Genomic DNA, 22461 nt, shown 5'->3' with positions numbered 1-22461 from the left:
GAATGGCTTCTTCCAGCAGCTCCGAGGGGTGATCCATTTGCGGGCCCCTTTAGCTTCTGAAGGCCGCCTGCGCCCCGCGGCTCGAAGAGCCCGTGCTGCGTCACGCCAGCCTGCCCCCCCCCCCCCCGGCATCTCGTGTCCAGCCGCCAACGCGGGCCTTCCCTCTTCCCACAGCCTCGGCGTCACACGACCTGGCACCGGCCTCCCTCTCCGACCTTGATCTCTGCCCTCCCGCCCCCTCTTCACCCTCCCATCTTGCTCCAGTCCAGCCGAGTTTCTGGCTGTTCTTTGAAGAAGCCGAGGTCACTCCTGCCTCAGGACCCGGGGAGCAGAAGGCTCTTCCTTCAACGTGTTCTCCCGGTCAGGGTATTTCAATTCTAAGAGGTCCTTCAAGTTTAACCTAAGGATAAAATGCTATCAGTAGAATTTCAAGCATCGACCTCCGGGTGTAATTACTCTTTACAACCGCATAACAGACCCATCTTAAAGACACTTCTAATGTACATTTCGCATGATGCTGGTAGACATTCTGTTGGTTAGGCATGGGTGCCTGGCAAACGCCAGAGACCCTGACACGTGGCGGAAACAGGGCTTCGTTCAGAGAGTCCAAGTTCACGGCTATGGCCACGATACCAAGTTGTTTCTTTCACAAACGTTCAAGATGAGCTAGAGCATCCTGACCCCAACACCGCAGCGAAGCGTGCAGTCTCACGGTCCTTTAGGAGGCAAAGCATTTACTTTCAATCCATGGATCCTTCCAGAAGGCTACAGAATTTAGCAGCTGAGACCACCTTACAAAAGGACCACCTGAAGCCAGGAGGACTGGGTGGAAGGGAACGTAGTGACGCCAACACTCCGTCCGTGGCCTCAGCACAGGACGCCCCGTCGGAGCCTCGCTTTCCTCCGCGGACACAGCGTGAAATCGCTCGTTCGAAAGGGGAGAGTGAAGGAATGAGGCTTCAGTGGCTTCCCCAAGCCACCACGAAAAGTGTACACGAAATGCATGTATGTAGGTGTGCGCGTGTACATACGCAATGTACACACACGCATACATGCGCAGTACACACACATATAGTTTAGTCCAGTTGTATATTATTTTAACATTATTCTTTAACAGATTGAGATAAACTTTGAGTATATGTATATAGGAATGTCAGCAGCACTTGGAGAAAATAATTCCTCCATGTCAAATCACGTTTCTGTTTGATCCATTTTCACTGTTATTATACAGGAGCAAAACAACTAAGGGAAATTCATAGTTAATTCTGATTTTTGGATATGAGTCTCTACGTTTGTTTCCAAGGTTTATGTCACATGCTTATAAAGTCTTTTTTCCAATTTAAAAATATGAAATGTCTCCATAGATTATCACGTCCTCTATAAATGTTCATTTTATTACAAACCATAAAATAACAATCACTGGCATACATTAAGGTTACATTTTAACATCCAAATCAAGCATGTTTACTAATCAGGGTTTATGCTATGATTAAAAAAAAAGAGCAGGACCTAGAAATTACAAGACTAGGCATTTAGAAATTGTTTAATAGACCTGGTGGAGTAGACGAAGATATGAGGTTGAAATAGTTCATGAACATTCACTCTCATTCAACAGTAAGATGAAGAAATTTTGTAGATTTACCAAGAACACCAACAATTTTCCAAATAAAGTACAACTTAAAAATAAGAAAACTTATCGATTCTGAATTAACATTAACCAGGATTATTTTCAATGTCCTTCAATGCCACTGGGTAGTCTCCAAATCTGTATTTATGGCATTTAGATTCAAAATGAGGAACATTCTTGGTATTGGTCAGAGTTTATATATCATTGATGTTGAATTCCAAACTAAAATTTTTCATTTGTGATTTAGTCTAATCTTGCTAAAAGACTCCTAAAAGCAGCAGCTTAAGAGGGTTCTTGGACATCAAATACAGAAAAAAGGGAAAAGAAAAAACCAGCCTAACGTATTAAATTATAAACATATGGATGGAATTTCCTTTAAATGACTCTTGAGTCTAAACCTTAAGGGTAAAGAATTTAGCAAAACGCATTTGCAGTTTCCGTAGCACAAAACATTTGAACAGTTAGAAAATTCAACTTCTCCAAGGACAAATGAGATTTCCACTCTAACACTGAGTAAACCAAACCTTCTCGCCTGCTATTTTGAAATATCTCTACCCTAATCATTAAAATGTCAATCTCTACTTTGTACCTTTCTAATGAATAATAAAGAATCTATATTACATAGTAGAGAGGTTGGTATTTGTTTGTACATTCTAGAGCCAGGAAAACTTAGAAACCAAGAGAAAATCCAAAATTAGAAAGGCATCTATTTTAAAACAGTAATTTTCTCATATTTGACTGACCCTTTCTTACCTAAATCAGAGCAATCTTTTTCAAACGATTATGATTTTGACTAATACGTACTTCATAGTATATGAGTACCTAGAAGCAGGGGAGATTGAAAAACTACGCAGTAAATTAGGGCATTTTTATGCTCACATCCATCGCCTTCTCAATGATTAGTTCTTTTTTTTTAGTATCATCCTCAAAACAATCAGATTCCAAAAGCGACTGAAATTGGGTCCTAAAGAAATGAGACTTCCAACTTGCCAGTACTCTCTCTATTGCCCCCTCTCTTGGTCACTCTGATGAAACCAGGAGTCATAGCATACGCTTTCCTGTGGAGAAGACCACATGGCAAGGAACTGAAGGAAGCCTCTGGTCCACGGCTCATGAGTAAATCCTGTCCGCGAGCATTTCAGGGAGCTCGAAGGTAGGTGTAATCACCCCAAGTGGAGCCCAAAGACCGCTGGCAGACACGTCAGAACCCAAGCCACTCCCGATTCCTGACCTAAGAATATGTGAGCAAACACTCTTTTAAAGCCACCGAATGTCAGTGTGACTTGTTACACAGCAACACTGAAGGACGAAGCACGACTATCAAAATCGCTTTCTCAAACTACCAATTATCATTGTCATCCACCACAATTTGGTCTAACCTCGTAAAAAAGAGTATGCATTTAAGAAATAAAATGCTAAAATTTACCAATTAAAGTCAAGATCAATGGGAAAGTTAAGTGAGACAAAATGAGGAAATAGGAACCGGTAAATCTCAACCCAAATGCCAATTATAGGATTAAGGGTAAATAAATTTCATGCTGTCTCCTTAGATAATGTTGAAATGTTAAGTGTCCATGGCACTAAAAATATGTATAGTCGAGGAAATAAACATAAGAAATATTATATTTCTTGTTTAAATTAGTATATTGATATAGACAAAATGGGTGGGTCTTTCTGAGAGCCAGTCACAAGTCATAATATGCCATTAGTTTAGTTTGTAGGAAGATTACGTTACCAACCCCAAAATGAATAAAACCATCAAAACTAAGCAAATGACATATGTAATCAGAGTGACAACCACAATGAACAAAATTATCTTTTATTCTGTTTTTGCCTGTTAAACTAATTGAAAGCCACATACAAATTTAGAGTTCAGGGACAGCTTCGATTTATTAATCACTCCTCTAAAATTTCGCTATTACTTTGACTGCAGAGAAAAGTTCCTTTGCAGATTACTTTAAAATAGCTAAAAGAATGCAGTCTTCACCAAAAAGAAAAAAAAGTGAGTTGTCAGAAAAATTCGTTTTTAGTCTCTGTTGATATTTGGGAAATCAGAAACCAACAAGGGAGAAACACTCCCTTGTTAGGTTTCCACTAGTATATTTTGGCCCCATGAAAAAGTAATAGTAACAGGAAATAGAAATTGACATGCAACAATGCCTTTAAGAATGTAAAAGTAGAGAATGAGAATGAGGTACAGATTCGGTTTCCTAAAACGTATCTCAAGAGGACATGACTAACTATAATTACAAAAGATTTGAAGTTGCTCTACTCTACAGCGCATTTAAGTCAATACATTTGATCTTCCTCTCTAGTGATAAATAAAAACAGGCATGTTCACTTTTACAGTTTGATATTCTAATAAATAATTTATTGAAAAGTATTTTTACGATTAAAGTGCAACAGATTATTTTGCTTTGTGAAAAATAAAAGCACCTAGTATTTAAATTTTTTCTTTTCCACTGTTGAATGCAAAGTACAAAGGTATGAGAAAAGCTTTCTATTCAAAATGGACTTTATTTAAATTCAGCGGTGTTTACTTTCAACACATAAGGTGGCATTAAAATCTGTAAGTCGCTCAGTTTCATCGATCGAGTAACAAATATTAAGTAAATGTTGCTAAATGAATGAATAAATGAATGAGAGATAGTTAAGAGAAAAAGAGTCTTTAAAATCCAGTAAAGATTATTCTAAAAGAATTTATAAAGAAAATACTTTCATACCAAAAAATTATAACAATTTTTTATAAACTTTGCAGATAAAAGAGAATGAGTGAACACACCCCAACTCATTTTATGAGGTCAAAACAACCTTTGCACTAAGATCTGACAAGAATTTTATGATAAATATCTTCTACTAACATAGATATAAAAAACAAAACAGAAACATTAACAAAAAAAGTCATGATTAAAAAGATTAACATATCCCAAAGAACTCGAATATATATATGCCAGAAATGTAAAATTGATTTAGCATTATCACAATTTACTTATAATAAGCATAAGAACAAAAAAAAGAAGAAAAATATCAACAAATAAAATGCATTTGATAAAATTCAGCTTATGATTTAAAAAAAAAACTTAACTAACCAAAAATAGAAGGGAAAATACATGATTTGATAACAATCGTCTGCAGAAAACCTAAAGCAATAATTCTTAATGGTGAATTATCAAAAGCGTTCCCCCAAAATCAGCAATGAGAAATGGGTACCTGCTAATAGTGATATTGCACCATATGATATAAGAGAAGAGATCTTAGCCAATGAACAGAAAGTTAAAATAAATGGTAATAGAAAGGAAGAAGTAAAATACTCATTTTCCTACAATACGATTGCATAAGTAGAAAATTCAAATTAATCCACAAACTATTAGAATGAGTGAACTTTAATAAGTTCACTGGATGTAAAATCATTGAACACAATAATGTGTATTCTATATTCTAGAAAAAATATATCAAATATCATATTTTAAAAACCAATACCATTTTATAATAGCATAAAATATATCAAAATAGTTAGGAGTATTACAGAAGACGGGTAAACTCATGTTCTATAAACTATCATATGTTATTGAGAGAAACTAAATAGTAATTAAATAAATGCAGGAATATATCATGTTAATCTACTGGAAAGCTCCAAGTTGTAAAGATGACACATTGATCCAAATCAACCTATCGATTTAAAGTGATTCCAGTCAAAACCTCAGAAGGTTGATTTTGTGGAAATTAACAAGCTGATTGTAGCCTTCGTTAGGAAACATCAAGAGTCAAAATAACCAACAAAACGTTAAGGAAGAACAAAGTTAGAGAAATTCCATGACTGGATATAAAACAATAAAGCTATAATAATTAAGATAATGAAGTATTGGCACGAGGAGAGACAGTAGAGCCCAAATACTGACCCGCACCTGATTTATGGCAGTTCGGCGTGGGAAATAAGTTTTCATTTTCAGCAAAAGGTGCTGGCTCAACCATATAACCATATGGAACTAATCGCTACATCACACCATGTAAAAAGACCACTTCCAAATAGGGCGCTGACCTAAAGGTGTAAGACAAAACAATAAAGCTCCTAGAAATTAACTGCAAAAAAAATCCCTCATTACCTTGCACTTAGAGAAAATTTCCAAACAGAATAGCAAGCAAGCCTTAACTAACATTAAACAAAGTGTGCTCACTTTACGGAAAGCCACGGACGTCAAACCCCATCGTTTACATGATCGGAAAGCAGCCAGCCGCCAGGTGCTGTCTTTATGAATACTACATACAGCCCCCCAGATTTGTGGCTGTCAAGAAGAGTTCAGATTAGCGGGAAGAATAGACAGGATAAAGAGAATCATCACAACACAGCAGCTTGTGCTCTAAAGAACTACAGAGCAGCACGGGAGGGGAACCACGTCCCTCAGCTTGGTGGCCAAGGAAGAAGCACTGGTGTGTGAGTGGGAACGTCCCAGTCACTCAAGGGCGAGAAGAGCATGAGAACGTGGACCGTGGTGATACAGCATGGTCCGCGAAGCCCACGGTCCTCGGCAACTTGTAGATTAGTCGGCTCTGCTTGGGAAGGTTCCTTGAAAAGACAGTAGCGTGCTTGCTGAACTCAATGTGTCCCAATTAGTTGTAACGAAATAGTGTGGTCTATTATAGAGATTTTAAATGGGCAGAAAATACAAATATTTTCAGTAAACTTACTGTGTTTAATTCCAATAAAACGCTTGATGAAATTTGTACATATAATATGTAATTTAAAATTTAGCTTGTTTTTTTCCCTTCGAATCATGTCTCTTGATGATGCACTAGTTGATTCTTACTATAGTTATCAAAAAATCCAGATTAAATTCTCTAGATGTTTCCTTGTCTTATGAAATTAATGCTGATTAAAACAATTATGTTTCAATTATGAGAATTACATTATGAAGTATAGACATCTCTTAATAGAAATGAAGACAAGTCTCAGCAAATGGTTTATAAATCTCTTAACAAGTTATGACAAGTCACCAATTGCCCCATTTGTCTCTACACACACACACACACACACAAATATGATCATTTGCTTGAAAACGCAAGCACGGTTATCTTTCTTGCATCTATAAAAATGTGTAATTGAAATAGATAACAAACAAAATTCTCTGAGCCTGCTTCAAAATAATGAGCATTAGCAACACAAAGATAATTGGACTTGGGGGAAAAATAACCCAACTCCTTCCCTCATCTTCTTTAAACATTTTTCCATTTTCAAAAATTTGGGACACATAATAGAATCAAGATAATTATTTTGCTATTCAAATGCTAAAGTTAAGATGGAAAAAGTGAAAAAGAAAGTGATATTTTGGAAGAAGTCTCAATTCAAATGTTGAGTTCTGCTTGTTCATTATGTTTATGAAAGCCAGATATACTTTTAAATTTCTAACAATCTTTGGCAGCATAAAAGATCTGACCTCAGAGTCCCAAGTCTCCCACTGAGTTCTGTTGCATAAAATCTAGAAAACAAACCCATATTCAAATTTCTTTTATGCTTTAAGATTATTTGGACCATTACAAGTCAAAAGAATTCTCAGACATATATAATCTTAAGTCAATTAAGCATTTTATAAAAGTTAATAAACTGAAAAAATAGAAAAACACATGTAATGTTTAAGAAGAGCAGATTAACCTTACTAGTAAAAGAAATTGAAAATGGGAGATTTTTTTTTTTTTTTTTTTTTTCCTAAACAGCAAAGGAGTGTAAGCGTTCTGATTACCTTGGGACTATTCTGGCTTGAATACAACTCCCAGCTTTTTTTTCTCCCACAGTGTAAAACAACAGACAGGCAAGCACGTCTTGTAAATCATACCAGAAGTTAACTTGAACACAAAAACATTTTCTTTCCCGTTTTGTTATTAAGTCGGAGAAACTGATCTTTTCTCTATTCATCACTGCTTTTAGCCATTATTACAGATTTTAAAATAACTAATAGCGCTTCGAAGGAAAGTTCTGCAATTTCTTTTGTTATTCATTAAATTGAGAAGGAAACAGGAAGAAGGGTCTATTGAAAAGGAATTTGATTTACCTTCTGTCCAGGTGTGAGACTCTGAGCAGTTAAGTTTTCCCAGACTCGGTTTTAACAATAAACCTGGAGTGATAACACCTACCTCATGAGTTTGTTTTGAGAATGCAATTCTATGATACATATAGAAATCCAGGTGCAAAATAGACATTCGATAAATGGTAGCTATTATTTTATGATTCTTTTCACTACATAAAATTCCCTTTCTGTACATCATGAATTTGTGGCTGAAATTAAAACATACATTTTAAAACCAATGTTCACACATTTCTAATTACTAGCACCAAATCTTTGGTGAAAGTAGAGGATATTATCCTGAGAATCAGCATTTTACGCAATTTATTCTATTTTTTTATCCTTCCATTGGGCAATGAAATATCTGCTAAAAGGAAATCAAGGGAAAGTGAGATTAATAAAATTTAGAAAGCAAAGCACTTAAAGATAAAACAAAGAACAAGATATCGAAATAGAAACAATCCAATTTCCAAATTGTCTGGAGCTGTGAGAACAGTGAAATAAATGATGGTAAACTACTTAGGCTGATTTTTCCTTGGTTCCCGCCCAGTTAGTCAGACGCATCACTAAGAACCTGCTCTCGTCCCGTTATCAACTCTTAGCCTATACTGACAGTCTATGGGGCACACGGTTTAGAGAGAGAGACATCGATCTTGTGCCTATAGAAAGATGTTGGTGCAGAGGACTATTTGAAAACCAAAATGCAATTCGTTAGTTTGTGTGTGCGCCTACACCTGTGCGTTTGTGTGTGTGTGCAGTGGGGACGGAGGGTGGGTGGTAATGACACAAATCATGGATCTACACATTCTTCCCGGTCCTTCCTCCTTTGCCTGTGGCCCCGTGCTTTGGTTAATTACTCCATTCTGGATTTAGGACACAACACCATGATTTTAACGTTTCCATTTCTACCACCACCTATGGGCTTCTTAGAGACAGAACTTGCATCTTATTTATCTTTGTCTAAAACATAGGAGACACTCAAACAGTGAGTCTAGAGGGAACTAAAACTACCGTTCCAGTGAAACGCAGGTGACAACCGCTAAAACGTACATGCATACAACTATGTTCACGCACGCCCCCGGGGCCGCGATGAACCATCTCGCGCTCCCCGTCTGTCTCAGCCACCTCAGCCCGAGCAGCATCAGCTCCCACTCGGATGCTGAGAGAGATTTCCAACGTCTCCCCTTCAAGCACCCTTGACCGCTCAACCACTGGAGAGATATTTTTTGACATTTTTAATTTGTGTCGTCTTTGCTGAAACCTTTTCAATTGTTTTCTCGTGATTCTTAGGACTAAGCTCAGAGTCCTCACCACGGCACACTACTCCTACCGGCTGCGTCTTCCCCTTTGCTTGCCTTGCCATTTCTGCACCTCCGAGTTGGTCACGTGGAGAGCTCCCTTCTCATCCGAGCCAAGATTTTCATCTTGAGTTGCCAAAATAATTCGATATCTTTGGGTGACAATATTCAATTCCTATGTGTTTATTCTTCAGAAGGAATAACACTTTTTTCACAAAAAAATGTAGAAGTACCCGCCTGAGCTAACGTACATGTCTCATGTTTTAAAAATAGAAGATCTTGAATATTCATTAGAGTTAATTTCTTTTCCCTCCTCCTGATTTAGTCAAAACATCTGCTTAATTAATACTCAACATCTGAAAGACATAAATATGTCTTTATGTTCTCAAGATATTTCATGCTAACACACAGAGAAGCTTTTCAAATTCATGATTGTTCTTTAAAATACTTTTCTGTTATTTAAACTGCACCACCACATGAAAGTTGCTTTCTCGCACTTAAAACTTCCAAAATCCAGTGATCACACAGAGCCACAATTTCTAAATGATTATAAAGCTCAGAGAACCTAAAAAGAAAATTTCTTCTGAAATAAATGCTTCGGTTAACTTTTAAATTTTTGTCACGAAATACTTTTTTTTTAAATTTTACACTCGCCAAAAGTAGAATAAAGACCATTTGATATAGTAACAAAATGTGGATTTTTAATATATTTTTAAATAAGATTATTAAGATATATTTTCCCATTAAAATACTGGAAACGCGTAACGGAAATGTGAGAAGCTGATCGTCCTCTCTGTGGACCCAGCCGTAATCGATGGCTTTGACGACCACCTCCTCCTCTGCAGCAGTGGAGGATTTGCGAAGCTTCAGCGCTGATCACGTAATGATGAAAATCTAACACTGTAAGCATACGTACGCTCATACCTCATGGGAATGCTACCTCATCAGGTGTTAGTGGGTTAATCTAACATTTATTTCCAACGTGGAGAACTTCAGTTACCTGTACTTGGTGACTGAATTGTTTTTCCACCTAAGCGAATATGCTCAGTGCATTAAACCCAAACTCAGTCTAATACTCCTCCCCTCTGGCTCCAGACCTTCGCTTTCTAACGCCACCTCTCTGCCCACCTGTGACAGTCAGATTACAGTCCTTCATGCTTCGTGAAACCCCAAGGTCGTCATCTGCCATCCCTGCTCTCTCTCCACGCTCGGACCTTCCAGAAAGACTTCTACCTTTCAATCACTTAAAAACCTTGGCGATGCCTTTCAAAACTCCACTTCTTCGAGCCTCACCTGCCTGCGTAAATTGCTCTCTTTTTAAAGTTTGCATTGTATTGACCCAACAGGAACCTGTTTTCTTGAAAGTTTCCACAGAAGCTATATATGGTTTAATACTTAGTATTCTTAATTAAGAAAATTCTTCAAAATAAAGTTTCTCTTTAAAAAAAATCACCAAATTGACAAATACCAAGAGAGCATTCTGCGTTCTGGAAGCAGTCAAAAGTAATGCGGACTAAGACACACTAACTACAGATTTTATTTTATAGATTAAGGCAGATATGGGGAAATTTTTTTCTAATGACACTGTACAACTGCAAAACAAATTACTTTGGGTTTCTGTTGTCACATTTTTATTTTAATTAGATAGAAGTTACCTACCGGAGATGCAGAGCTAAGTCTGAGCAGGGCTTTTCCACCTGCTGAGTGTGTTTACGCAAATGACCATTCATGAAAGCGCTTCACTGAGGTTTACAATTAACTTCCTTGGTTAAAAACCAAGATAAAGATAAGAATCGAATCCATCTGAAAAAAACACTGCTCACTATCTCTTTAAAATTTTCAGTCCTGTTCGGTGTTTATTTTTTGCACTTTTTAAACCAATGTCCCTTGTAAATAACACACCCTATTCAAAGACAAACACTCTTGCATCTCTCTCTGTAGCTCTAAAATTGATTGAAAAAATTATACAAACTAAAATACATGTAGTCAAAAGCAAGTAGTGGTGAACCTATAGCGTTAAAAGATAAACCGAGGCATATTAATAATTCTAAGAGTTTATTTGAGCAAGGATTGATTCTTGCTCAAATCTGGCAGTGCTAAACCAGAAGTGGTTAGGAGTGCTCCATCCCGAGGAGCTGGGGAGAGACTTTTATAGATAAAAGGCAGAAGCAAAGCAAAGCAATTATTGATCAGCCATAGCTTAAAGTCTGACCAGCTATTTGTGATTGGGTCTCCTTCGCGTTCTGGTTTCGTAACTCTAAGTCACAGGCTTAGAGTTTGGTTTGCCCTGGCATTAGAGTCCCCCAGTCTTATGACATCCAACGATAGTATTTTTAATTAATATAACAATCGTATTTTTAAAAAATTTTAAGTATCACATATATTTCCATTTGTCTTTACTTCTATTTTCATCCAGTTTAGGGCTTTAAAATCATTTCAGCAACTCGTGTGAAACAAAGGCAAAATCGAAGCACACTAAGCAGCAAATGCAGGTAAGACAACATATTTTGATACCCATTGTATTAAAACCATACACATGGATATACGATAAGGTCTCTTCATTTCCTCATGTTGCTAATGAAGAATAAGAATAAACATTTCTTAGCCTTTGAGCCTTGAATATTCATTCAACAACTATTTATTGAATTTCTACCACGTACCAGGCGCATTGTTCCATGGGCTGAAGGTTCATCAGTGAATAGGTTTTTTTTTTTTTTTTAATTTAATAAACAGATTTAAATGTCTGTTCTCCTGCAGCTTATATACTGATTACAAGTGAAATGTGACTCACAGAAATTCAATTTTTTTCCTCCAAAGATTCACTTATAGCAAATCATTTAGATGTTTTCAGATTGTTAAATGGAACAAAAATTTTGTTATGAAAGAATCAAAACACATTATTTTGAACATTCTGGAAGAACTGGAAATAGCTGCACAACCTATTACAAATGCAAACTAACCCAATTTTTAGAGTTTAATCACGTACTCCTGATTAATCTCCCAAATATAAATATTTACACATGTTCAACTCTTCATCCTTTATGAAAAACCTCTGGGCTGAGCATGAACTAAACTTTCTAAAAGTTCTCAAAAATATTTTAAACAGGAAACCAGCTGCTTCCACCCACCCACGGCAATGTGTTCAAAGTGAAATACTGCAGTTTCTTGTAAGGCCTTGAATAATCCAAATTACCACGGGTCAAACTTAGTCCTTGAATTACACGCCTTTCAAAATGCAATTGCATGTGAAGTTGACAAAATAAAATTATTAGTGAATATGGACCCACCCAAGTTTTTTTCTTAAAATATGTGATTAATCTATTTTGAAATCACAAGGCTACCGACTTCTTAAGAGGAATAGCGTGAGTTTCCGAAAGTACATTGTACCTCTGATGATGTGAATAGAAAAAATATAAAAGGAACCTGTAAAATTGATTTTATGTGTAATTAAAACTATAGTAATTTATAGTGCTATATCCGTTTAAAATATTATAAGGATCGTCAATCAGTTGTTTTCTCCTGCTAAGGAACGTCTTATATTCAGAAAAACTGAAATAAAATAATACAGAAAAGGGTGCTGACAGAAAGAAATCTAACTGTGGGTGGGAAGTGAACACACAATGCAATAGATACACAACATACTGTTGAACTGTACACTCGAAAGTTAATGGATTTTGTTGATCAATGTCACCCATTTTTAATAATAAAAAGGGTGGTAAACATAATGCTATGTGCATATGATGTATTACTGAACTGTACACTTGAAACCTGTTTGATTTTATTACCCAATGTCACCCCAATAATTGTAACAAAAAAAGTGAAAAAATATAGAAAAAGCGAAAGAGGAACAATGGAATTGTTCGAAACTGAACATTCTCAGACTATGAAACACAAGGAGAAATACTAATATATATACATACATATCACCAAGAATTATCAGAACTGCAGTTAATATGTTGACTTCTTATCCTAGTCACTGGCATTATATTTATAGCCTTCTTAAATTTCTATGGACTCTTCCAAGATTAAATAATGTCAGTCATATATTTCATTCTAATTCTTTCAATTTTAATGTAAAATAAAACGAGTAACATTGATTAATGTTCAGATATATCACATGGAGGAAAATACCTTCCCCGGAAAAACACAGATAGTAGTTGTGCAATACTTAAGCTACTTCTTACAATGATGAGATCCAAAATCTCTATTTCACTGGGAGAATTAAATTTGTAAGGTTTGTAATCTTAAGAAAAGACATGAAATATTTAAAAGTGTAAGCGTTTTGATTTGATAATCAGTTACTTACAGGCTAGTGAGATTTTTTTCCCTGTCTATACCTTCTCCATTTTAGATAAAATGTATTAATAATTCATTTAGACATAGAATCTCTCAACTTCTCCAATCTTTTTTTTCTAATTCTTTAATGTCACCACATATTTGACCAATCATCTTTTTAAATGTTGCTATTTCTGCATTTTATCTTCTCACATAAAAGAAAATAACGCTAACAAGTTAAATATAAATTGCTAACTGATCTGGAATCAGCTCTCATCTGTTTGTTTTTATTATAGGAATACTATTTGATTTCCTTAGTAAAGACAAGTAAAGGAACTGGATTTTAAATGTCAAAATAACAAGAAGCAAATAGCTAGTGTTTATATTTCTCAAAAATTTGGCTTTCCTGCGGCTAAAATAGAAAATGTTAAGACATGTGCAAGGAAAACTGCAAAGAGTTGAAGACCAGATTAAACTCACACATTTCTGAAACCTGCCTTTTTATTTACCCTCCCAATTGTATAAATATTTTCTTTTCAACTCTTCCCCAAGAAATCCTTATGATGTCACAATTTAAATTTTCCAAAATTCTATTTTTTTCTTTCTCTGTGCTCTCCCAGATTTGCATCTTTCATTTTATTTAAAAAAAAAAAAAAAACTAGGAAATGTGTGCCAGCTTCACGCCAGTTAGGTTCATTTGAATTACGGCAAGGAGAGAACATCTTGGTATCAGCTATTTCCACAGGCCGTTGTATTTGTCATACTTCTCAGTAACAATACAGCTTAAATACATCAATATAACAACATCAGAAGGGTGTGGAGGAACCTAGAGTTTGGAATCGGACACACGTCTTCAGACAGACAGACACTCAGACACTCAGACACACATCTTCATTTACTACAAGGAGATACATCTAATGCCTTCATAGGATCTACGGTTGCTGTGAGAATACTTTCGCAATTATTGTAGCCTGTGCTGTCCACGGTGCTAGCCGGTAGCCAGATGGCGCTAGTGAGTCCTTGACGTGAAGGTAGCCTGAATTGAGCTGCTCCCTGTAAATTATGCACAGTAATGGAAGGAAGAGAGCCCATTCGTAATTTTATGCTGATGATATTTTGGAATGATAACATTTTAGTAAGTTAAGTAAAACATATTGTTAAAATTAATGTCACGTTTACTTTTAAATTTTTTAATGTTAACTTTAAATTGTAATTGTTAGAATCGTATTTCTATTGAACAGTTTAGGTTTTTTCACTTTCTAGAGATTTTATTCAGAATAAAAGACTATATTTTAATTTTCTTAAATATGTTCAGTGGGTTTTGGCAATATTTCTGACTCTACGGAGGCTTCTTAACAATACTTATTAAGATGACTACTAATGACATTATTTACAAATGTATGCTTGAAAAACGCATTGATAGTAGAAATACACGCCAAAATAGTCACGTTTGCCATTCAAATAGAATTGAAGAGGACACTTTCATCCTCTGTCGCAAGATCACATAAAGCAGACGAGGTGATTCTGCAGTAGTCGCCCCAAAATAATATGAACATCAATCAGAATGGATGGGCTGTGGCTGTGCTCCCCCTCCTCCTCAATCAGTTTATACCTCTCTCCTGGATCACGCCCACCAGCAAGAGGGCCCGCTCTACGTCATACCTTTGACCTTGAAAAATCTTCTTGATCCTCACCCAGGGCCCTCCCATGCCTCTGGCATTTTTTATAATAAAAATCTTTAAGAGACATTTTCACTCATCCCATTCTCTCATGAACTCAGTCAATATTCAAGTGTACTCTCTACAAAAACAAACAAGGACATCCACACTGTGAATTCAGGCTTGAAATTCCTGTCTTCCTTGACCAACCAGTAGCATGTTATATAGCTGATCATGACGTCTTTCAGGAACCACTCTTGATCTGGCTTCCGAGACACGTCCTCCCCCGAGGTCCTCCCACCTCGCTGACTGCTGCTTCTCGTTCTGCTCCACGGGTCAGTCTCCAGCACCGACTCTTCACACCTCTCCGGCTGCCCGGTGATGACCGCGCTGAACACATCCAGTCCGTTGCCTTCAAAGCCACCTACTTGCAGATTGTTTTTCCAGTCCAAGATCTTCCTTTGACTCTGGACTCGTGTGTCCAGCAGCCGACTTAACATCACCACATCAGTGTTTAACTGGAGACTCAAATCTCACGTGTCCCCAAACAAATTCGTGAACACTAACCTCCCTCCTCAACTCAACTGCTCCCCTTCTGTCCTCCCTTTATCAATAAATGGACATTTCATTTTTCCAGTGTCTCAGATCAAGTCTGGACACCATCCTAGATTCTTTTCTTTACCATGACATCATCGTTGTTGAAAAATTGGGTCGGCTCTGTCAGGGAAATGTAAAATAGACTCACGATCTCACCCGCTTCATCTCTAGCATCTACGTGAAGCCACCTTATTATCTTCTTCCTGAACTAGCGTCGTTCGATGGGTCTCCCTGCTTCTACCTTTTCTCTACTTCCCTGTATGCTCCACGACACAGCTTTTAAAACTCAAGTTATCATGTCGCTTCTAGGATCAAAACACTTACATCGCTTCCTATGAGATTCTGAATAAAAGACAAATGGTCTGACTGTGTCCTACAAGGTTTGCGTGGATGGTCTGGACGCAGCTACTTCTCCAGACTCTTCTCCGAGATCCCGGATTTCTGGACTTGACTTTCACACCATTGGGGAACATTTTCAGTAAAAGGCTTTTGTGACACTGCAGCTGATCAGCCTCCCAGCAGGCCTGCCTCTCTCTGCTTGGCTCACTCGTGCCGCTGCCGGCCTTCCCACAATTCCCGGCAGAGACAGCACTCTCCTTTCTCTACCATTTATCTCCTCTGCCTGTAACTTCTCTAAGATTCCTCACGGTAGGTCCCTGACTTCCTTCACCCCGACAGAGGGTTATTCTCTGATTGCACCTTTTCTTTCTTCAAGCACTTACTACTTGATATATTAATAAGATGAATTGGTGGATTCTGTTGCTTCACCAGCTAGAATTTATGCTTGATGAAAGCGGGAAGTTTTCGGTTTTGATTGTACCTGCATTTCCATTGCTAGAACAGGGTCTGAGACACAGCAGACATTCACTGATGAATGAATAAGCCTGCAAAACAACAGGGCCTCACGACTGTTCGTGTTCTCCCAAGAAACAAATATTACGAGTTCTACTAAATAAGTCAGACTGCTCTAAAGCAGGTGACTTCTGAAAATTGGATGCCGATAGACTTCTAAAATTACTCTGGAAAACGTTTTCAACGAGGTTAAATTCCATTCTGATTGTGATCAGGAACTTAATTCTTCCATATGCTGAAATTTTACTTACATATGATATATAAAATATGTATTATATATTATAATTACTTATATGTATTCAGACTGTGTGTGTAGGTGTCTGTATTTGAAGGCTGAGGAAGGCAGAGCCAGGCCTGCTATGAAGCTGAACCAACTTCTGTCTCAAGATAATCTTTTACTTTAAAGGTTCCTTACACCCTGATGGTATGATATACACACACATTTAGATTGAATATCTGTATTTACAAAAGATAAATATTTACACTTCCTTGGCCATAAATATTTTTGAAACGGTATGGAAAACGGGTGGAGGACTAGAAAGGAAAAGACGCCTGTCCCCTTTCCACGGAGAATCCAGGGGGTTCACGAGACTGACCAGTGAGGAGGGGGAGTTTGCCTCCGGCGTTACTTATTCTCAATATTATTTCCGATTAGCATCTGGGTTTCGGGAATGTGTCATTTTATTTTATTTACATAGATGAACCCTCTACCCAATGACACAGCCGACAGCTACAGAGTGGACAGTGATGTCCACCTCAAGCGAATATATTATTAAGGTAAGATCTAGAAGCAGAATCTGGCTGTCGGCCAGGCTCGGCCCTGGTTCTGTGAAGAGTCTGCATCTAAGACGGCGTTCCCAAGGCTTGTGCCTTCACGGACCCCGGAACTTCTCCCGTCGGTCTGCACTGCTAGGTCCAATGCGTTTAGTCACGCGTCAAAAGTTTGGAAGCCAGCATGTAGCCTCGTACAGCATCGACAGCGCCTTCAGAGGCCCTCTATGACACGCCATCATTGCCACGATGTTTTCAACCCACATGATCATAAGTTTTTTTAAGTTAAACTTTGTCATTAAAAAAAGAAGAAGAGAAAGAGCAGAGTGTAGCCCTAAGGAGGCCGGGCTTGACCCGACTCAGCCTCCCCAACTACGCGCAGAAGACGCCCCTGAATTGAAGACGCGAGGCGGCAATCCTGAACCCTCAGACAATCCCCGTGACCACTCTGGCTCCTAATCGGGACCGGCTTACAGACAGAACCTTCTGGAAGGCTTGCTGGGCACTTCCACACTTCCCTCTCTTCTTCTTTTCTACCGGGCATTATCATTCCACCGAGCACTGATAGTTCACGCTCTTCGTTTGCGAGTTACATTTCCGTCTCATCCAGAAGATGAGCAAAGAGGAGCTAGGAATCCACGGATATACGCTGAAAACAAAAGCCATTCGATCCCTTAAGACCTTTCTAAATTCAACTTCTGACATATGCCTTCGTAATTCTAAATTCATTAAAGGAGGAAATTAGAGATTATATAAAAATCCATCTAAACTATTTCCACATAAACACTAGTCCAAAGTGGTTTCAGGCTCTTTTTTGCTGAAATATTGCCACTTTACCTTACGCTACATTTCTAAAGCATTACTGCATCCTAGAAGCACGCTCATCGACCAGTGCCTCAAAGGCTCACTTCAATTTTTTTTTGAAGTTTTAATTTTAAAAATTAAAAGCAGGTATAATGACAAGATACTATTTGTAGGTTCTGCAGTGGGCATCTGTTTCCTACTCAATACTAAGGATACCTCTGACTTCGACTACTCCCCGAAATACTTCTAGCAGGTTTAATATCAAATATTTTTATATCTTTGCTACACATAACAGCAATTCTTAGCAGATATCATTGCATATAAATCTTCTAGATAATATTTAAATATATAATACTATTAATAACCCCTGCAAAGCTATGATTTCAATAAAATGGCTTTGAACACAACCCATCAACCCATCTTCTCCTTGATGAGCTGCCTTTCCCCAATACAATATCCAGTTTTCCTTTTTACAGCCAAAGTCTCAAACTCACTGTCAGTCACCATGGAGCATCTATCATTGATCAGGACACCGAGAACAGGGCACTGGGTATAGGAAAGGCTTGGAATACAGCCCAGACCTGTTTAACTAAAATCTCACGAGGTCAGTGACCAAGGTATTTAAAATGACAAGGGACATGTTATTTTAGTAAATATAAGTTTGAAAAGATGAAACTTTACATTTGAAGCATCTCCATCTGCATGGCAAAAAGGCATTATCCCATAACACCTACTGAAATGACGGCAAGCCTCTAAAACAGTAGAGAGTATATTTCTAAAATGACTGCATGAACACCATGAACACTATATATATATAGATATATCTATCTATATAGATATATCTATATCTATATATAGTATTTATATATCTATATATATCTAGATATCTAGATATAGATATAGATATAGATATAGTATTTATATATCTATATAAATTTAGATATCTATATAAAGATATAGATATATATATATATATCGAGACAGAGAGAAACAGACAGACAGACAAAAAAACTAATTACTATAACATGAAGTAGTTTTATTTAATTAAAAACCTTGAGGAAAAAAGAAGATGAATACTATTCCAGATACTAATCTTATTCTATTTTGAGGGGAAAAAAAATGTAATAATATGTTTAAGCTTTGGCTATATGAGGAGAAAAGTGTTAATAAATAGGTTCTATTCTTTTTACTATGAAGATACAGTGCGAGACACTGTTAGGACATAACCTTTATAAATATGCTCTTCACCCACTGAAATAAAACTTAGATGATACTTTTCTTTGATCATAATTGAGTCTTTCCATAAGTTTAAGAAGGTCTGGTCACTAGGTATTCATTCATACCACAGATCAAAAAGAAACAAAGGAAAGCCAGTGTGTCCACAACATCATTTCCAGTCACCTCACGTATTTCATTCGTGATAAGTAACATTTGATGAAAATCGTGAAATTTCCTCTGAGAAATCAAAAGATACCTTCCTTGAATACAACATTCAAGATAATGAGACAGAGAAGAGCCTAAGTGTTGAATATGAGAACAGCCAATTCAAATGGAAAAACTGCTTATTTTCAGAATCAGTTTCTTCTTCCTGTTCCCAGAGGACAGTGGACCACCTGAGAGAACTGTGATTGGCGTGGCTCTGCAGATGTCGGAGCTCGTCTTTGGCCTGTCTCTTCGCCGCCTGCTCCCCGCTCCCTGCTCCCTGCCCCGAGACGGCCACTCTGAACATCCTGCTTGCCTCTGCCAGACAGACATTCCTGAGATGCCAGCGCAGCATCGTGGAATGAGCCGTGGAGCCAGAGGACGTGGTTTGGAATCTCGGCTCCAGCACTCGCTCTCTCTGTGGCTTTCCATAAATCATGTGACACATCTGAGCATCAGATTCTTTCATGTGTAAAATGAAGGTGATATGCAAAAGGAAGTTCATTGGATTTTACAGCTTTTAAAACTATACAGAGATATATGCATTATCTTACATGTAAGAAACGTGATAATGTGTTGGCAAGATGATGATGTCTGATGATGATGATGATGATGGAGGGGGAGGAAGAGGAGAAAAAGGGAATAAAGACTCTATATCTTCAGAAATTTGCTTTTGTCCCCACTGTACCACACATAAGGACAAAATTACTTTGTAAGTTTTAAGATGCTCTGGAATTTTGTCTCATTGTAGTTATCGAGTTCAATGTCTGCTACTCACAAAGGTGGATTTTTTCTGCTCCAGTGACGCAGATAACCCCTCCCTGTCCTTCCCTGCTTTACGTTAATTCATGCCCCAAAACCCTCTGCTCCAACTACTTCTACAAAGTAGAAGAACCTTTTTGCATTTCAGTAACTGTCCAAGTCCACTGACTTTTCATGACTCAGCTCAGAAAGCCAGACTTTTCTTTCAAGGTTTCTATACAGTCTTGCTAAAAAGGAAATTTCTGAAAGTTTTGCATTATGGCAGAATTCAATTGAATCTTGTAATATCAGCATAAGAGATGGTATACTTCTTCAACTAGATCATTTTCAATTTTAAAGAACCACTGCCATTATATTTGTGGCTCTAATAATGAGATGAAATCCTAATAAATTTCAAGGCCACACCCACAGTGAGGCGCCAAGGACTTATGTCCCAGCAACCAACCAATTACTGAATCCAATGAAAACAAGAGAAGTATGCAAAAAGACCAGCAAATGATCTGCTATTTCACAAGAAAACTATTTCTTAACGTTTTAAAAAAATTCACATCAAGCATTTTTCTAGATGTCATTAAAATACACATTTTGATAGTATAAATCAATATTGAAAAATCACACCAAATATACATATTGTACCATTAGCTTTTCAAAATTTCTGTCTAATCTAATGCTTACATAAAAATAAGGACAAAAATCAGATTTTAAGAATAATGTATACATGAGGCTATTGGACAGTAAAACGATTAACAAGACATTTAATCGTCACAACACCCTACCCATTAGCAAAAGTGTGTTATATGATTTTAGAAAGCAGAACTAGTGTTGATGTAAATGAGACTATCAAGACATATCATTGTGTCTTTCAATGCCATATGTTACTTACATGTTTCTAATTATCTTTTTAAGACTATTTTCCTTATATTTCCATTTACTAGACTTACCCACTCAACATTCATTTTATAATTTATCTGTGCAGGAAACATAAGCAAATCCTTCCCAATGGTTTCCAGAGATCTTTTTCCTTCGGGTCTGTAATTACTTTATACAGTTAATTATGCGCAGGATTTTATTCTATGTCCCTACCTCTTTTCCACTACTCAGCTAACAGATAAAGAAATCAATATTAGTGCTAAGTTTGAAATACACTTTTCTGTTAACGATGATAGGAATTCAGCATTACGACCGGCAAAATGAAAATAACTTTAAGTGAATAAAGCATAAAACATGAGGGCTTCCACAGCAATTTTACCTTTTTTTTTTTTTTTTTTTTTACTCTAAGAATATAGATTACTTCAAACACATGAACTAACTCATATCCACTTGGAACTACCAAACAAGGTTTTACTTTAAACATATTATGTTACTGTCTAAATTTAGAGTTGAAATTCTTACCTGAGTTTTGTTTAGTATACAGATATTTTTTTAAAGACGGGAAATGTATGACAGGCTGTCAGGACAAATCACACCAACAGTAGGAAATGGAGGGAGGAGGGAAGAAATCAAGCCCGCTTTAACAAGAAACCCTAAATCCCTCTGCTTCCCAGACCCGCAGTAGTTTTACCCTGCCTCTTACAAGCAACTGTCCTCCTTTTTGTTCCGAGAACACATGCTCTGCCCCAGCAGGAAAATATAAAAATTAAGTAGAAAACCACAAGGTTATTAAGCATCTTACCCTCTGGGCCGGCGGGGCTGCTCTCACGGCTCAGGGTTACAGACACATGCGTAAACAGCAGAACTTCCTGCACCCTGTTCTCATCTGTATCGCTCTGGGGTCCTGGCCAACAGGATTATTTCCAGCATTAAGGCCACTCCGCACTAACTCGAACAAGATTCCCATTGGTTGTGGAGTTTTATCAAAACCAACACCGCCACACCCTCCGTGGAGCACACGTGAGCCGACCAAAATGAAACCTTTTCAGCGTTCCCCAAGTATGGTTTTGAATACGACCCATCTGCGACTATGTGCTGTGAGTGAACAGGGAGGGAACACCCACCCCTGCACCCGCAAGTTTATTTAATGTTTACTGAAAACAGGTATAGCGTGTAATAGTAATAGAAAAAATAAAATGGTAAAATTAAAAAAAAAAAAACTCAAAACGTGTCTCTCTGCCAAGATCGCAGGAACATGGGAAATATTGGTTCAATCTAATTTTTATAAGATGGTTCGTCCCAAAAATTGAAAAAACATATTTAATAAAATATTTGAGTATACAAATCACGATACGAAAACTGTACGAGAACACCTCTGACTTCAGCCGCGTCGGCAGGGATGGAGAGGAGCAGGCTCCCGGGCCCCCTCCCTGGGAAGCGGGGTGGAACGGGGCGACTCTCCGGGATGC

General features: G+C 37.4%; 1 protein-coding gene across 2 annotated transcripts in view; it reads right to left on the bottom strand.

Moving 5' to 3' along the window:
* The window catches only part of CCDC102B (coiled-coil domain containing 102B), an 82445-nt gene extending 60362 nt beyond the window's left edge, over positions 1–22083 (bottom strand). Inside the window, exon 1 of one of the 2 annotated variants that reach the window (XM_016121002.2) lies at positions 21795–22083. The gene's annotated coding sequence lies outside the window, so the exon portion shown is untranslated. Of the gene's footprint in view, positions 1–478; positions 963–21794 lie in introns of those variants that run through there. The other variant, XM_036230123.1, reaches the window with a different exon arrangement.
* Between the last annotated feature and the right edge of the window lie 378 nt (positions 22084–22461).

Source organism: Rousettus aegyptiacus, unplaced genomic scaffold (genome assembly GCF_014176215.1).
Source record: "Rousettus aegyptiacus isolate mRouAeg1 unplaced genomic scaffold, mRouAeg1.p scaffold_m13_p_12, whole genome shotgun sequence".
Lineage (NCBI taxonomy): Eukaryota > Metazoa > Chordata > Mammalia > Chiroptera > Pteropodidae > Rousettus > Rousettus aegyptiacus.
This window is presented reverse-complemented; position numbering and strand designations above follow the sequence as displayed.